Genomic DNA, 13,418 nt, shown 5'->3' on the forward strand with positions numbered 1-13,418 from the left:
CGAGAGGGTGCCTTTGGGTTTCGCCTGCCTCCTGATGGAACAGTCAAGACAGGAAGAAGCTTCTGACAGCATTTACCTTTACTGAGACTGAGTTACTATACTGTTCCAGGATTATTTTTGGCTTGCCCATATTCTTCCTCCTTAACTGCCATAAAATCATATTCCCTTCCCCCCGATAATGTTTATCCTGAGCTTGTGCCTAATTTTGGAATGAGGCGTTGGTATGTTGCCACCTTTTTATAATTTATCTTCCTCACAATTTATTTATCTATCAGATGCTGCAGAATGGAAAGACAGAGTTTTTTACTCATGGGCTTTCTGTTCTCACTTTATTCTTCTGTGCATAAAGGAAAAAGTCCCCCAGCGAGGTGACTGTTCTCTCAAGCATTGGGACAACTCTGCTGTCTCCCAGCAGTGGAGCAGAACCATAGCCATGAAACCTGACCAAATGCAATATTTTTAACTTGGAGGGGAAGTCAGTGGCATAAGCCACAGGAGCCTGACCTGATTACCACCTTGGGGAAAAGTAACCCCCAAGAACACGAAAAAATAATCCCTTGCAAATGTAGTGATAGTTTTACATAAGTGTGAGTATCAGTCTGACTGGTTACTGTGGCAGGACACGTCCTCCCTATCTCTACCACAGAGAGTTGGTGCAGATATGGAAGAGACAACCCAGGGTGACAGGTTCAGCAAGGGGTCATCTCTGGTGCCTAAAGGATCAGGCCCCAGATAAGAATCAACATCAAGGTCTGGAGAGCAGATGTGGGAAGAGATAAAAGAAATATCCTTGACTGAGAGACACTGTTTTACAAACTATAAAAGACAAGTTATCAAAAAAGGCAGAAGGCTCTTATGCCCTAACAAATGTTCGAGACTTCTCTCTGGAGTTTGGATGCAGATTCCACAGTTACTTTCCTGGGAACTGAGGGAAAGGATCTCGATCTGCACCCCATCAACAACTGGATGGTAAGGTACATTGAATCCTAAGTTATATTATTTCTTTACTAGCTGTAAAATTAATGATACCTTTTACCTTGAGCTGAATGTATCTATTAGTAATCTCTTTTCCTTATTCTTGTGTAGTATATACTTTGTTTTAGTCTTATGTTTGTTAGTTTTGTGTCTATTAAATAAATAATTCATTCTATAATAGACCAAATCAGGTCTTATTAAACAACTTGCGAATGAGAGTGGGTTTTGGGGTGCTGGCCACCTCAATGAAGTTACTGCCTGCTGCTGGTTATCTAAACCCCCACATCTATTCATAACATTTGTGACTGTTCAGTATTTGACTCAAAAGGAAAGTGACTGAAGTTTATAATAGCAGTATGTAAAGAACTGCTCTTTTGAAAACAAAAATAGGCACCATATTACTAAAAAAAGTACTCTGGAGTTTGTTTTTAGTTTGCTTGATTATCCATTAACATTATAACATGTACCTCTATTCACTATTTATAGTGGTGTCTGTGTCCTGCTTTGGAGAGGATTAAGGAGGTTCTAATTATTCCTGTGGCAAAATTAGACACAAATGAGGTCAGTGCTACACCCACAAACAGTTTATTAATACTGAAAATGGCCCTAACAGAAGTGATAGGAAAGGTAGAGATAAAGGAAGGAAAAGAAGCAATATTTTGGAGAGTTGAGAGAGAGAGAGAGTTACCACCATGGATCCAACAGTCTCCTGTTGGTCCGATTTCATCAGTCAGTGGTGGCTGGTGCACGAGCAGGGGCAGGGGGCTGACAGGTGATGCAGTTCATAATTCCTTATATACACCATAGCCCCTCCCACAGTCCGATTGTCTGAAGAAATTATTGGTTCTCAAGGGGGTTTGCCTGAAGAAATCCTCCTAGCAACAGAGCCTCCCTCTGCACTCAAGGATGTTGTCCAAAGAAATCTTCCTTGGGGCAGAATCACCCAGCAACAGAGCCTCTCTCTGTCCTCCTCCCCATGGTGACCATGGATCCCAGAACATTCCTGTTCATGTCTGCTGCCATAGGTCAAATGCTGCTTCTCCAGTACTTTTCCGAATACAGAAGTGGCAACTAAAGCTCTTAACGTTAGTTCTTGCAGTAAAACAGATTTCTAAGAAACAGTTCAAAATGAAGTTCAAACAACATTGAGACATTTTCATCTTACATTCATCAGCCCCTCACAAGTGGCCATAGGAATAAATGTTTATGCTGCCGTACATATTTTATGAAGTCTACAGTTATTCTTATGTTTTGGGGTTTTCTGCATATTCAGGTATTCATTGTGCAGTGTCTGGACAGGAACTACAGGTTCACATTGTCAGGCTTTGCTCCAGAGGAGGGTTAGTGAGGATCACGGCTGGTTCAGAGAAATCTCAGAAAAACTTATATCACATAAAATATTCCATGTACTAGAACTAAGGGGAGCACAGAGAGTGAGACAGGCCTTGCTCTTCTTCTTCAAGACTGAAATAGAGAGGCATCCACTGCTCTTCATCCACTGTGCAGAGAGCGAGACATGTCCCTCCCCATATGTCACCTGATTTTTCACACCTGCTGACTGTGCTGGCCTCTCTCTTGCCTCTCAAGGACCTAGAAGGAGCTAAAGCTTCTTTAATTCCTAAATAGATTTACAGAAATAAAATTTTAAAAAAACATCCAATGAGATCCAATCAATCACCAACTGATGGCTCACTTGGTCTCTCTCTCACTGCCTGTCTAATACCTCTTTTGCACACTGTGATATTCTGATATTATAAAGAGGATGGCTTATAAACTTTCCAGGGATAGAGAATAACCAAGTTGCTCTAAGTTGCTCTAAACATTTACCCCCTTTGCATTAACACTGTGTAGGAAACTTCAGTATGTTCTGTTTATCAAATAAGTCTGGAATGTTCAACTCAAATGAAAGAAACCTCTAACATGTATGTGTATTTTCAAAGAAAGGAATTTAATTTATGTTCTCTATTTTAAAATTTATATAAGTATAATTATATATATATCATGATTTGCAATAATTGCACAATGAGGTTACAGGTGCAAGAATAATGTGAGCTCAATGTTAAATATTTTCCAGAAGTTTTTCCCCCTTCATTAGCAGGATATCAGTTAGATATTTGTAGGATTGCTGCCTGCATGTTTCACTTAGCTTGAAGTCTTTTTCTCAAAAAATATCTTCGTTTCTGATCTGCCATCCTATCCCTTTGATATATTTATTCCACAGAGGTACTCAGATTACTGGGAATTATTTTCTTACTTATTCTGTGAATTGTTCTGCATCTCCCTAAAAATCAGCCTCCTCCCCTGCAAAACCAAACCAAACCAAACCAAAACAAACAAAATAAACAAAAAACCAAAACCCCAAAACCCCCCCACCAAAATACCAAAACCCAACGAACCGAACGAACAAAATAGAAATTCAAAACAACTCAACAAATTTCTTCCTCTGTTTCCGAGTTTCACACAGGTGAAGGGTGGAAAGATTTTTTTTCAAATGGGTTTGGAAATAAAAATTTTGACAATAGATATGAGAAAACAAACTTAAAGCCAGGTTGGATAGGACTTAGAACAACCTTATATGGTGGAAGGTGTCTTTGATCCTGGCAGGGGTCTTAGGGTAATGTTTAGGGTGATGTTTAGGGTAACTCAGTGATGTTTAGGGTAACTTCCAACTTATGCTATTCTATGATTCTATGAAAAGAAGACAGTTTTTCAAGATGAGTAAGATGTTTTATTGCTATATAAATGTTCAGAATGAAAGTGTTACACCCTTCAACTAATAGATTAAAAATTTATTTGAATTTCAGAAGCCTGGAGTGCTGAAATCTCATTGACTTCCTCACCAATAGGAAGAATACTGGTGCTGTGAAAAAGTGAAAAATTTGGGCTGCCTTTCCAAAAGGCCATTTTTTAGTAATGATGTGGTATTCCTGATTTAAAAAAGAAAATCAAAATAATTTTATAATGCTAGTCTACTGTGCTAGTCTACTGTATAAATGGCACATATATTTTTTGAACTCTGGATTTTCAGACGTGCCTGGCAATTAAACTGCATTTTATTATTCTAGGAAAATTCAGAGGAGGATGAAAGTGCTATCAAAAAACTAAATAGTTCCTGGAATGTGCAGTCTGATATTGCTATGAATCCTGAAATAAGCATATTTGTTTCTTATAAATACTCCTTTTTATGTGGGATGGAGGGCATCATATATTTAACAACTGTCTAAAAGTCAGATCAAGCAAACTTGGGTGCCTCAGTACACATACACAAACAACTGGAAACAATCAATTTGGAGGAGGAAAACACATGAAAAAGAAAGACTGTAATGGCCTTGCATTGAGGTAAAAATTCTATGCAGCATAGAGACCTGAATAAGCTTCCTTGGAACAGAATAAGTTCTAGGGTTTGAACTTTATAGTTGGGGAGGTTTTTGCAGCCTTAGATAATTTTATTTTATCTTTCTATGTTGTTGTTTGTACTTGTATTCATTAATCTTAAGATTTTGATAAAATGAGCCAGAAAATGGGAAAAAAGGTGGAAAAATAGTCTTTGGAACGAGACTATTTCATAAGTCTGGAAGAGCACAATTTATTTCCAAAGCAAGTTATTTATTTCATGTTTCATGGAAGACACATGAAACATAATTTCTCTTTTTTTTAATGATGTTTAGTGTAAAAATGCAAAATAGTTAAATTGTTTAATTTACCTCACATCTAGATTTGAAAGCTGAAAAGGCAGATGCTGCTGTTAGTGACTTGTGAACTTGCTTTTATATCTGTCCATTAGCTCCACGCATATGTGAGCAACTGAACACCCATTTTAGCAGAAAATTGAGGTTAAAAGTCACATTTCTGTTCCCAGTCCCACTCCCACAAAGTTTAAGCAAAGTTTGTCTTGCTACAGCCTTTCTCTTGGAGTTCCTCCTGCTCTATTAATGTCTCTGAAGCCGAGCTTGAGGCAATAGTTGATGTTCATTAAGCAAAGTGGTAAAAAAGGCATCTGTTATTGCACTCTGCTGTCCTGATTAGCAGAGCATGAGCTGCTTTACTTTACAAAAAGGGACTTGAATTATTTGAAATATGCATCTTTTTTTTTTCTCCTCTCTGATGAGAATTCAATCATCCAGGAAATTTTGCCGAGAAGCTGACTTAACAAAATGTAGAAAGCTGCTAACAGAAACTGGGTGGCAGCCAACTGGTTGACATCCAGATTTGACAAAAACTGAAAGCAACATGTAATTCAAATACTAGAAAAGGGCAGAGAGTTTTTTTCTACCAAAGGTGGCTGTTCTTCAAGGAGAGCTTGTCATGAATGTTCATCTTCTTGTCATGAGCAATTTTCATCTTGAACATCATTACTGTTCAAAAGTTAAAGTTTATAATGGTTTTCAGACATGTCAGTGTCTTAAAAAATGCTTTTGACCACTAAATATTCATGCTACTAGAGAACAGAGTGATTAATGGAAATGCTTAAGAGTAAGAAAAAAGTAATTCTCATTTGTGATATCCTCTATTATTACCACACTGGAAAAAGAATTCAGACAAAATCCAAATCCAAGCAAAATTAAATTTTCAAATGGGGTTGTGGAAACTGGACATGGTTCTTCAGTTAGCTGTCTATTCAGAGTTAAAAATATATACCTAGGAACATTTTAATAATATTCTTAGCTTTGAAACTAAATTTTACTTTTTCATGCAGTTCTAATAATAAAATTGCAATAGCACTGACATATGGCAAGATGACAAGTGGCAAAACTCGGTAGGTATAGCTCTTCCCAGGAAAATGGTTTCATTTAGAAGGAATCTACTTTCAGCATTGGGACTTTTGAAACTGCCTGCCAGCTGTGGAGCCATGTGGAACTGTGACTTCTGAGATGCAGGGTTTAGATATTTTGCTGGCTCCTTGGCCATTACTTTTATATTCAAACTGTGGAACATCAGTGCATGATTCCATGCCAGGGCAAGGTCTGGAAGTATCCCAAATGCCTGCCTCTTTCCTCCCCCTGTTGGATTCCCATCAAAAGGCAGAGCAGAAGTGCAGGCTATCAGGAAGCTGGACTTGGTTTGGACAGGTCTAGAGGAGTCCATCATCATTCCAGGGTTTCCACATGACCTGCAAACTATTGCAGTATAAAAGTCTCCCACCTTATCAAGAAATACTTTACTGATATCAAGGCTATTCAAAAGCAAAGGAATCATATTCTATACAGAAGGCTACTCCTCTCCTTTGTAATTTGCAAATAACATGAGAAAGCAGGATAATTGTTCTAAAATATATTTTCTGGGCTGCCTTTCAGGCTGAACCAAGGCATCTATTACAACCTTCCTGGTCTTTTTTTCCTAACTCTGGTGTAATACTTATATAAACCATTGAGAGCTACCCATAGTTCCTCAAAACATCATTTGCAATTGGAACTGTTACTTGCAACTTGGAGGTAGCTCATGGCCACTCTTTTCTGGTTGCTTGAGACTAGACAAACAGAATCCCCACATGTATTTGCCACCCACCAGCACAGATTGCTTGCTCAAATACAATGACAGTCAAAGCAGTTGCATGAAACTGACTCAGCTGGTTGTGTCCTTACCTGCTTGTTCTAAAATGTATAAAAGGGCAGACACAGTGAGACACAGCACACATTACAACAAAGTGGTAGATTGCAAGCAAAAGAGTAGTAAAGACAGAAAAGTAGAAAGCTCTCTAACATTTAATTGCTATGTTTTTATTTTTTCCTTAAGGGTCATCTCTACATACATCTCTACATTTACAAAATTATTATAGTTGAGTAAAATATCTTCCTAACCAAAGAACAGTGTAATCAGTACAGACAGTGGAATGGATTCTGCTGTATTACCATCACAGTCCTCCTGCCATGGTAATCAAATGTGAATAAACTATTCCAGCAGAAATGTTTTTATACCAGTTCACTTATACACTTATAAAAACATATGTAAATGTTTTTACACCACTTTCACTACCCTAGAGGTGGTAGTTTATGTGGTGAAAGTGGTGCAAACATCACATGCAAACAAACCTTTTACATTCCATAGCTGAAATTGTGTCTTACCAACTTCAATATGACCAGGAATACCCAGTTGTGCAGTTTTCCCATTAATCAGATAGGATTAACATTGTTTACTTACATCATAGCAGGGAAGATTATTATATTTTCATCCTTTTTAGAATGAAAAGTGCTACACAGATAGTAACCACTGCAAAAGAAGCTATGATGGTCTGCAGACCAAGATACTGCATAGCTATGCCATGCTTTCCACTGGAGCTGCCTGTTCACAGGAAATCTAGTAAGTGAATGCTTTCCAGAGTTTAAGGGACTTTTAGGTCTGAGCAAAAGCAGCTGCAGTGTTTTGCAGGGTGCAGTGGGTAAAAAAACCTGAATTTTGAAATCATTAATTGTGTCTCTCCCAAGACAAAGCAGACCAAGTTGCACTCTCAGCCCCTGTCCAAAGCAAATTCCTGGGGCTGCCCCAACCATGACAAATTTGTTACCTCACATTGGGTAGGGCTTTATCTTTCCACTGAGAAGTTGTAGGTGCTTCCCCTTTGACTTACAGCAAGGACTATTAACTCCACAGATGTCATTAGATTTTACATGGCAGTGTCACTATAAAAATTTAAAAATTTTACTCTACAGTATTTTAAATAATTAGTTTCATTTTCCCCAGAGTTTTACCATTAGTAGCCCTAAGAACAAAAATTGCATTTGCTGCAGATCTGGCCTTGAAAATGTCATTATACATGAACATGCTTGATGCTAATAACAAAGTGCAAAGGATACAGATAGAAAATTACCAAATTAGTACCCATGTCAGATGAAAAACAAAGGGTTTACAGTTGTATTTCTTTCCTAATTTTCTTTAATTTTTGAAGAGTAAAGGGGAAAGTAGGAGTGGAGGGATGATAGGTTTCCCACGAAACTACAGAGCTAGATCACCAAAGCAACTGTGACATAAAGGAAAAAATTGCTGCTGAGAAACAATCTACAGAAGAAGCAGCTTTGTGTTCTTTGACTTTTTTTTGCTACTGAGCAGATTTTTGCTGATACTTAGATTTATAGTTCACTGTTGATTATTTAAAATATACTTCTTTGTGTTCAAGAAAAGCCTATTGCTATTTGAGAGGAAAAAAATTCAATTTATTTTTATTAATTTATTGTCTTACTAATCAGTGTAAAAATATGCAAATATTTTCTTAACATACTTTTAATCACCATTCCATGTAGGAGTAATATTCTTCAAGTTTTCATTTAAAACTGCTTTTATTGCTAAGCTCTGCTGCCATTATGTTGCGTAGGGATCTAATCACTATTCTGAGTGTGCACACAATTTCTGTTAATGCCAATTAATAAGCACTGATTGAAAAAAAGAAACACATAATTGTTTCCAATTTTCATTTTTCACAGAAATTGTTTCAGCAAAGTATTTGTAACTTTTATGGTGACATAAATACTTTTCCATTAAAGCTAAGTCAACAGCAGAAGATTTAGATGTGTATTTTTTTTCTTTTTCTTCCCATTTGAATATATGAAACCTATAAATTTGTGAATTTAATGGAATATAATAATGTGAATTTTTTGTGAATTTACTGGAAATTACAAAAAATCAATGAGGTTGGACTGATTGTGGATTTGCCTGGCATCAGCTGAAGTATGAATTAAATCTATTAGATCTGAAATTGCAAAGAAAAGTGTAACATTCATAGTTTGGCATTTTCTCTACAGAAGCAAGAACAAAGTTCTCGTGGAATGTCAATTCCCTTGAATTCTGGGACTAAGTTCTGTGAAAACAGACCTATATTTCAGCATGCTTATTTGGAAGCATTCTGCTTAAATGGAATACAACCTCAACATGGAAATAAGAGTGAAACAAAAAAAAAAAAAAAAAAAAAAAAAGGCTTCTAGAAACAGACAACATAGCCAGTTCTGGTGTATAATTTTGATAGCTGTATAGACACAGTTACTTGTTGATTCCACATCTGCAAAAATAGTCCGTGTTTGGAGTCATCTGAACAGTAGAAATCAGGTGTTGCTTGTACAAAGAACTTCCTGTACTGCTCTTCTGTATGTGCTTTTAAACATATTTATAAACAAGCGCACTGAAATGTATTAAAAAATCAGCTGTTTCTGACAGTTCTGCCTTCAAAATTATTGCTACAAAGTTTTAATTTTCTCCTATCTCTGCAAAAAATAGATTGTAAGACAATAAAATGTTATCAGAAATGATTTTTTTATATGTTATATTTTCTTGCACTATATATCTAACATTTTACACTGCAGCAGGGGAACAGTAAAAGATCATCTGCATATTGATTTTTAGTGTTAAGTTTCAATTTCTCCTTTGAGTGTCATCAACCACAACTATTATTAATTACATTTTTTTTTAAAAAAACCAACTTACTATTCTCTTTTAAACAAATGGAAACAATACTATATCTGAACCTATATATATATCTTACAACAATTTATTGAGATGTGTAGGTATCCACCCTAACATATCACATATTACTTGGCAAATGTGCACATCTATTCTGTCCATGTCCTGTCCATGTTCTTGCAATTTTTTACACTTCTACTGTTTTTTTTTTTTTTTGTTGAAAATAAATTTTCATGGGTGAAATAACTTCATATTGAAAGAGTATTTTCACCTAATATATACATGTGAGTTTGAAATCTAATTTTTTGGTAGGTGGCTTTTTTTTTCTCAAAATAAGAATGTTCGGTAACAAAGAAAATTGGTATAATTTACTCTTTTGTCTATGAGAAATTAAATTGAAAATGCAAGACTAGTATATTATCAAGCTGTGACTGTTTATAATTGCAAACATCAATCCCAGTGTTCAGGATAGGCTGTTTTCCTTTTTTTTTCCCAAAGGCTTGATAAATAATCTACGCAGATTTATTGTAAAATACTGAAGGTTTGGCTGTGAAGCACTGTGGTCGGGGGCTGATTTATCTTAAAAATGTGAAAAACTCAGTATATTGCTGATTCTAATCACACATTTCTCTAAAACTCATTTGAGTGTGTTTTTTCAACAGAGCAGAAGCTGAAAATCTGTCTCAAGCAGAATGCCAAATGTATCAGTATGCCAGAGTGGCTCAGAGTAGGAGTGGCTCAAGTGCTATAGCATCAATCCATACTTTCACAGTTTTCCTCAAGTTTGCAGCACTATTTGGGTTGAAATATATGTATACACATACTTCACAATGCCATACCAATGGTTTTTAATAAATGCACTTAGAATAAAGTAGAAAAAAATTAAACATCTTGCTGTGTAAAATATAAAATAATAATAAATAGTACTATACAGGAATGGTAGACTGTTGTTAACATTGAAAATGCGTTCTTAATGCACCCCCACTTCCCTCATCATAATTTCTGCTTTCTTCCCTCATCATAATTTCTGCTTTCTAGAGGTCCATTTAAGGTGTTATAATTTTACTAAAATTCAGTCTTATTAAACTAAAGGTTGTATGCAAATTTGGTTTGGTTGAGGGTTTTTTTTTTTTGGTTGGTTGGTTTTGGGGTTTTGTTTTGTTGGGTTTTTTTAGTTTGTTTTGTTTTGTTTTGTTGTTTTTTTCTGGGTTTTTTTTGTTTTGTTTTTATTTGTCTTTTATGCAGTGAAAAAACATTGGGTTTCCTTAAAACATGGGTTTTTAGATTTCAAGGTGTTACCGTTTTGGTTTAAAAAAATGTGTAAAAGTTAGATTAGCAAACATATTAAAAGCACACTGTGAGCTGGACCTCTACCAAGGAAAGTGAGACCAATGTCCTGTCCCTAGCTGGTCCTGTCTCCCTTCAGAATAAGCTACAAGCTACGGGACTTTTATCTTCCCATCTGGGTACAAAAAATACAGTGGAAATAAGCTAAACAAATGGATCTATAACTGTTCATAGAATCCATCAATTTGTCTTGCATAAGTATTCCTGAACAGAAAATTGCTGTGTATGCATGAAACTGGGGGGTTTGGTTATTCATATCAGCCATAAGATTATGCAGGCATGTAGAATCTTTGTTTTTACCTCAGTTTATTTCTGTACAAGAATATAAAATATACTTGTATATTTTATACTCTTAAGAGCATGCATGTTGATTTCTTTTTGTCTTATATATGCTAAGCTTTGTTTTGGAAAAGAAAAAAAAATATCTGTAAAGGATATAGGAAGAACAAAACATCTTTTAAGTGAGGATTTTAAAGAGTAAGGATATTTCCAAATATTCTGTGGACCTTAAAATACACATTTTCAAATTAAAAGATACTTAAAGAGGATGTGGATGAAATTAAAAATCCTCATTGTAGTCAACCATAAAAAAAAGGAAGAACATTTTTTTAATGTGAATCTTACTTTTTAACAACAGAAAGAAATTTCTATTCATGTTCTTGAATCCACATGTTCCATATACTTATTCAAATATATTTTTACTCAGAATTCACAAATTTTGCTGTTCTTACTCTACTAACTGCTTTCAGAAAATGCAATTATAAATATTTACACCATTCTGGTAACTATTTCACATGCATTTCAAGAGCCAAATTGCATGAATTTTAACATCTTCCAATTAACTGAAGAAGTTCAGTAATAGCCAGTTTAAGAGTTTTCCCCCTTCTTCTTCTCAAGTGAAACCACCTGGCAGTTATTCAGCTACTCCTCTTTAATTTCTTTTTTTTTTTTTTTGGTGATTATTTGTAAATCAGTATTTTAAAGGTTTGGAAAGAAGTATGCTACTGAGTAGAGCAACATGAAAAATATTAGACTGAGGAAGCAATACATAAAGTTATTCAGAATAAATCTGCGTCAAAAAAAGCTTTCATATTATTAGGAAAATATGGCGTGTTCAGGAATCATCAATATGGAATGAGCCACTATTTATATTCTCTAGATTTCATTTTCTCACTAGTAATAATTAATTTCATTGCTCTGTAATAATTGGTTATTTATTTGAAAATTAGAGTAAAAGAAAATCCAGATTTGTGTCAAAAAGACAACTTGCAAAGCATCTCTTTGTCTTTATAGATGAAGAAAATACACAAGAGCCCAGACAAGTGTATTTTTATTGACTGAAAACCCGAACAGCTGAACAGGATATTCGGTAAAGCCTTGTGTCTAACAGAATACTTTTTGGACTTCTAACTTATTCACCTTTTCCCAATTTCACACCACACTTTTGCAATATTTTTAGATCACTTTGGGGGTGGGTTTTTGGGTGTGATTTTTAGTTTTTCCTGCTAACATTCCAAAGTCTTATTTTTGGAGGATTGAAACAGAAAAGAACTAAGGAAAACCTTTAAGTTGGGAAATAATTTATCTAAACAAAATGGCTGGACAGAAAAAGAGGTCCTAACAATTAAATGAATTTCAAAATGGCTTAACCAAATTTTGCATATAAGGTTAACACATAACAGTGCAACATGAATACAACTGTGTGTGTGCAGGGCAAGACACCAGAAGCCTCCCCTCCCCATACTTTGTCAGAGCATATGAGCAATTTTGCAGTAAAGTCCTGGCTTATGCACAGAGATGTGCCTTGTACATATGTGAGCTGGATATGCTTTTCCCAAACCCTTGAAACCTCCTGCAAGTCTCTTGGTATTTTTTATAACAGGCATTACTTCAGTTGCAGTTCTCAGTTTATTGCCAGCTTTCTGAACACATGAGCCAGGAGTAGGCTTGGCACATGGTAGAACTCAGCTCCCAGATTTTGTTAAGATATTCCTAAATTAAGATGCCTGCTATAGCAAAGTATAAAAATGAGTCATTACAGGTCCAGGCCTAAAATACCCTAGCTTATTTCGTTTATCTGACTGAAAACCATACATGGCACTTGAAAACACAGAACATCCAGCCCTTGAGGTTTCTGTGATTACTTTCCAAACCTACATTTGAAAGCATGGGCAATTTTACCTCTGTGACCAAAAAAATTTCCTCGGCCTCGCCAAATCAATATAGCAAGGGACATATTTTTAAACTTAGAAAATAAACACTGGCCTTCAATTGCAGAATCCTCACATATTTGTAAATGACTAATAGAAGACAGAAATTGTGTGGGCAGATGACTTCAGGAATACAGCTATAAAAGTGGCTGAAGCTTAAGAGATGGTGAGATGCTGAGATTGGAAAGGACACACCCTTAGAGACAGCCACAGAACTTGTAAACTCATGGTTATTGGACAAATGCTACAACTTTCATTGTTCTTTTTTCTACCCTCACTCTGTTATGTCCCCCTGAGAAAATGATTCTTTTTAGCTATGTAGGATTTCAAGCAGTTAAAAGATGGAAAGCGAGAAAGAAGAGAAAGTTATATTTTCAAGATTCAAATTAAGTATTCTATCTCCAAAGCTAAAATTACTGTAGTCTTTCTTCTGAGCAATTATTCATAAAAGACCGAATCATCAACAAAAAATCCCACCATCAAACCTTCATTCATGCCCAA

The 13,418-nt window shown here is 35.6% G+C and overlaps 2 long non-coding RNA genes across 3 annotated transcripts in view; one reads left to right on the forward strand and one right to left on the reverse strand.

Annotated features, from left to right (window-relative positions):
* Window positions 1-968, forward strand: part of LOC139603156 (uncharacterized) — a 66,815-nt gene extending 65,847 nt beyond the window's left edge. The window contains exon 5 of the long non-coding RNA XR_011683592.1: window positions 276-968. This is a non-coding gene — a long non-coding RNA (uncharacterized lncRNA). The remainder of the gene's footprint in view (window positions 1-275) is intronic.
* LOC139603146 (uncharacterized) overlaps window positions 1-13,418 on the reverse strand; it is a 217,887-nt gene that overhangs the window by 70,178 nt on the left and 134,291 nt on the right. The window lies entirely within an intron of this gene.

The sequence above is a fragment of the Agelaius tricolor genome, unplaced genomic scaffold (assembly GCF_023055355.1).
Source record: "Agelaius tricolor isolate 1412-34295 unplaced genomic scaffold, bAgeTri1.0.p SCAF_2, whole genome shotgun sequence".
Taxonomy (NCBI): Eukaryota; Metazoa; Chordata; class Aves; order Passeriformes; family Icteridae; genus Agelaius; species Agelaius tricolor.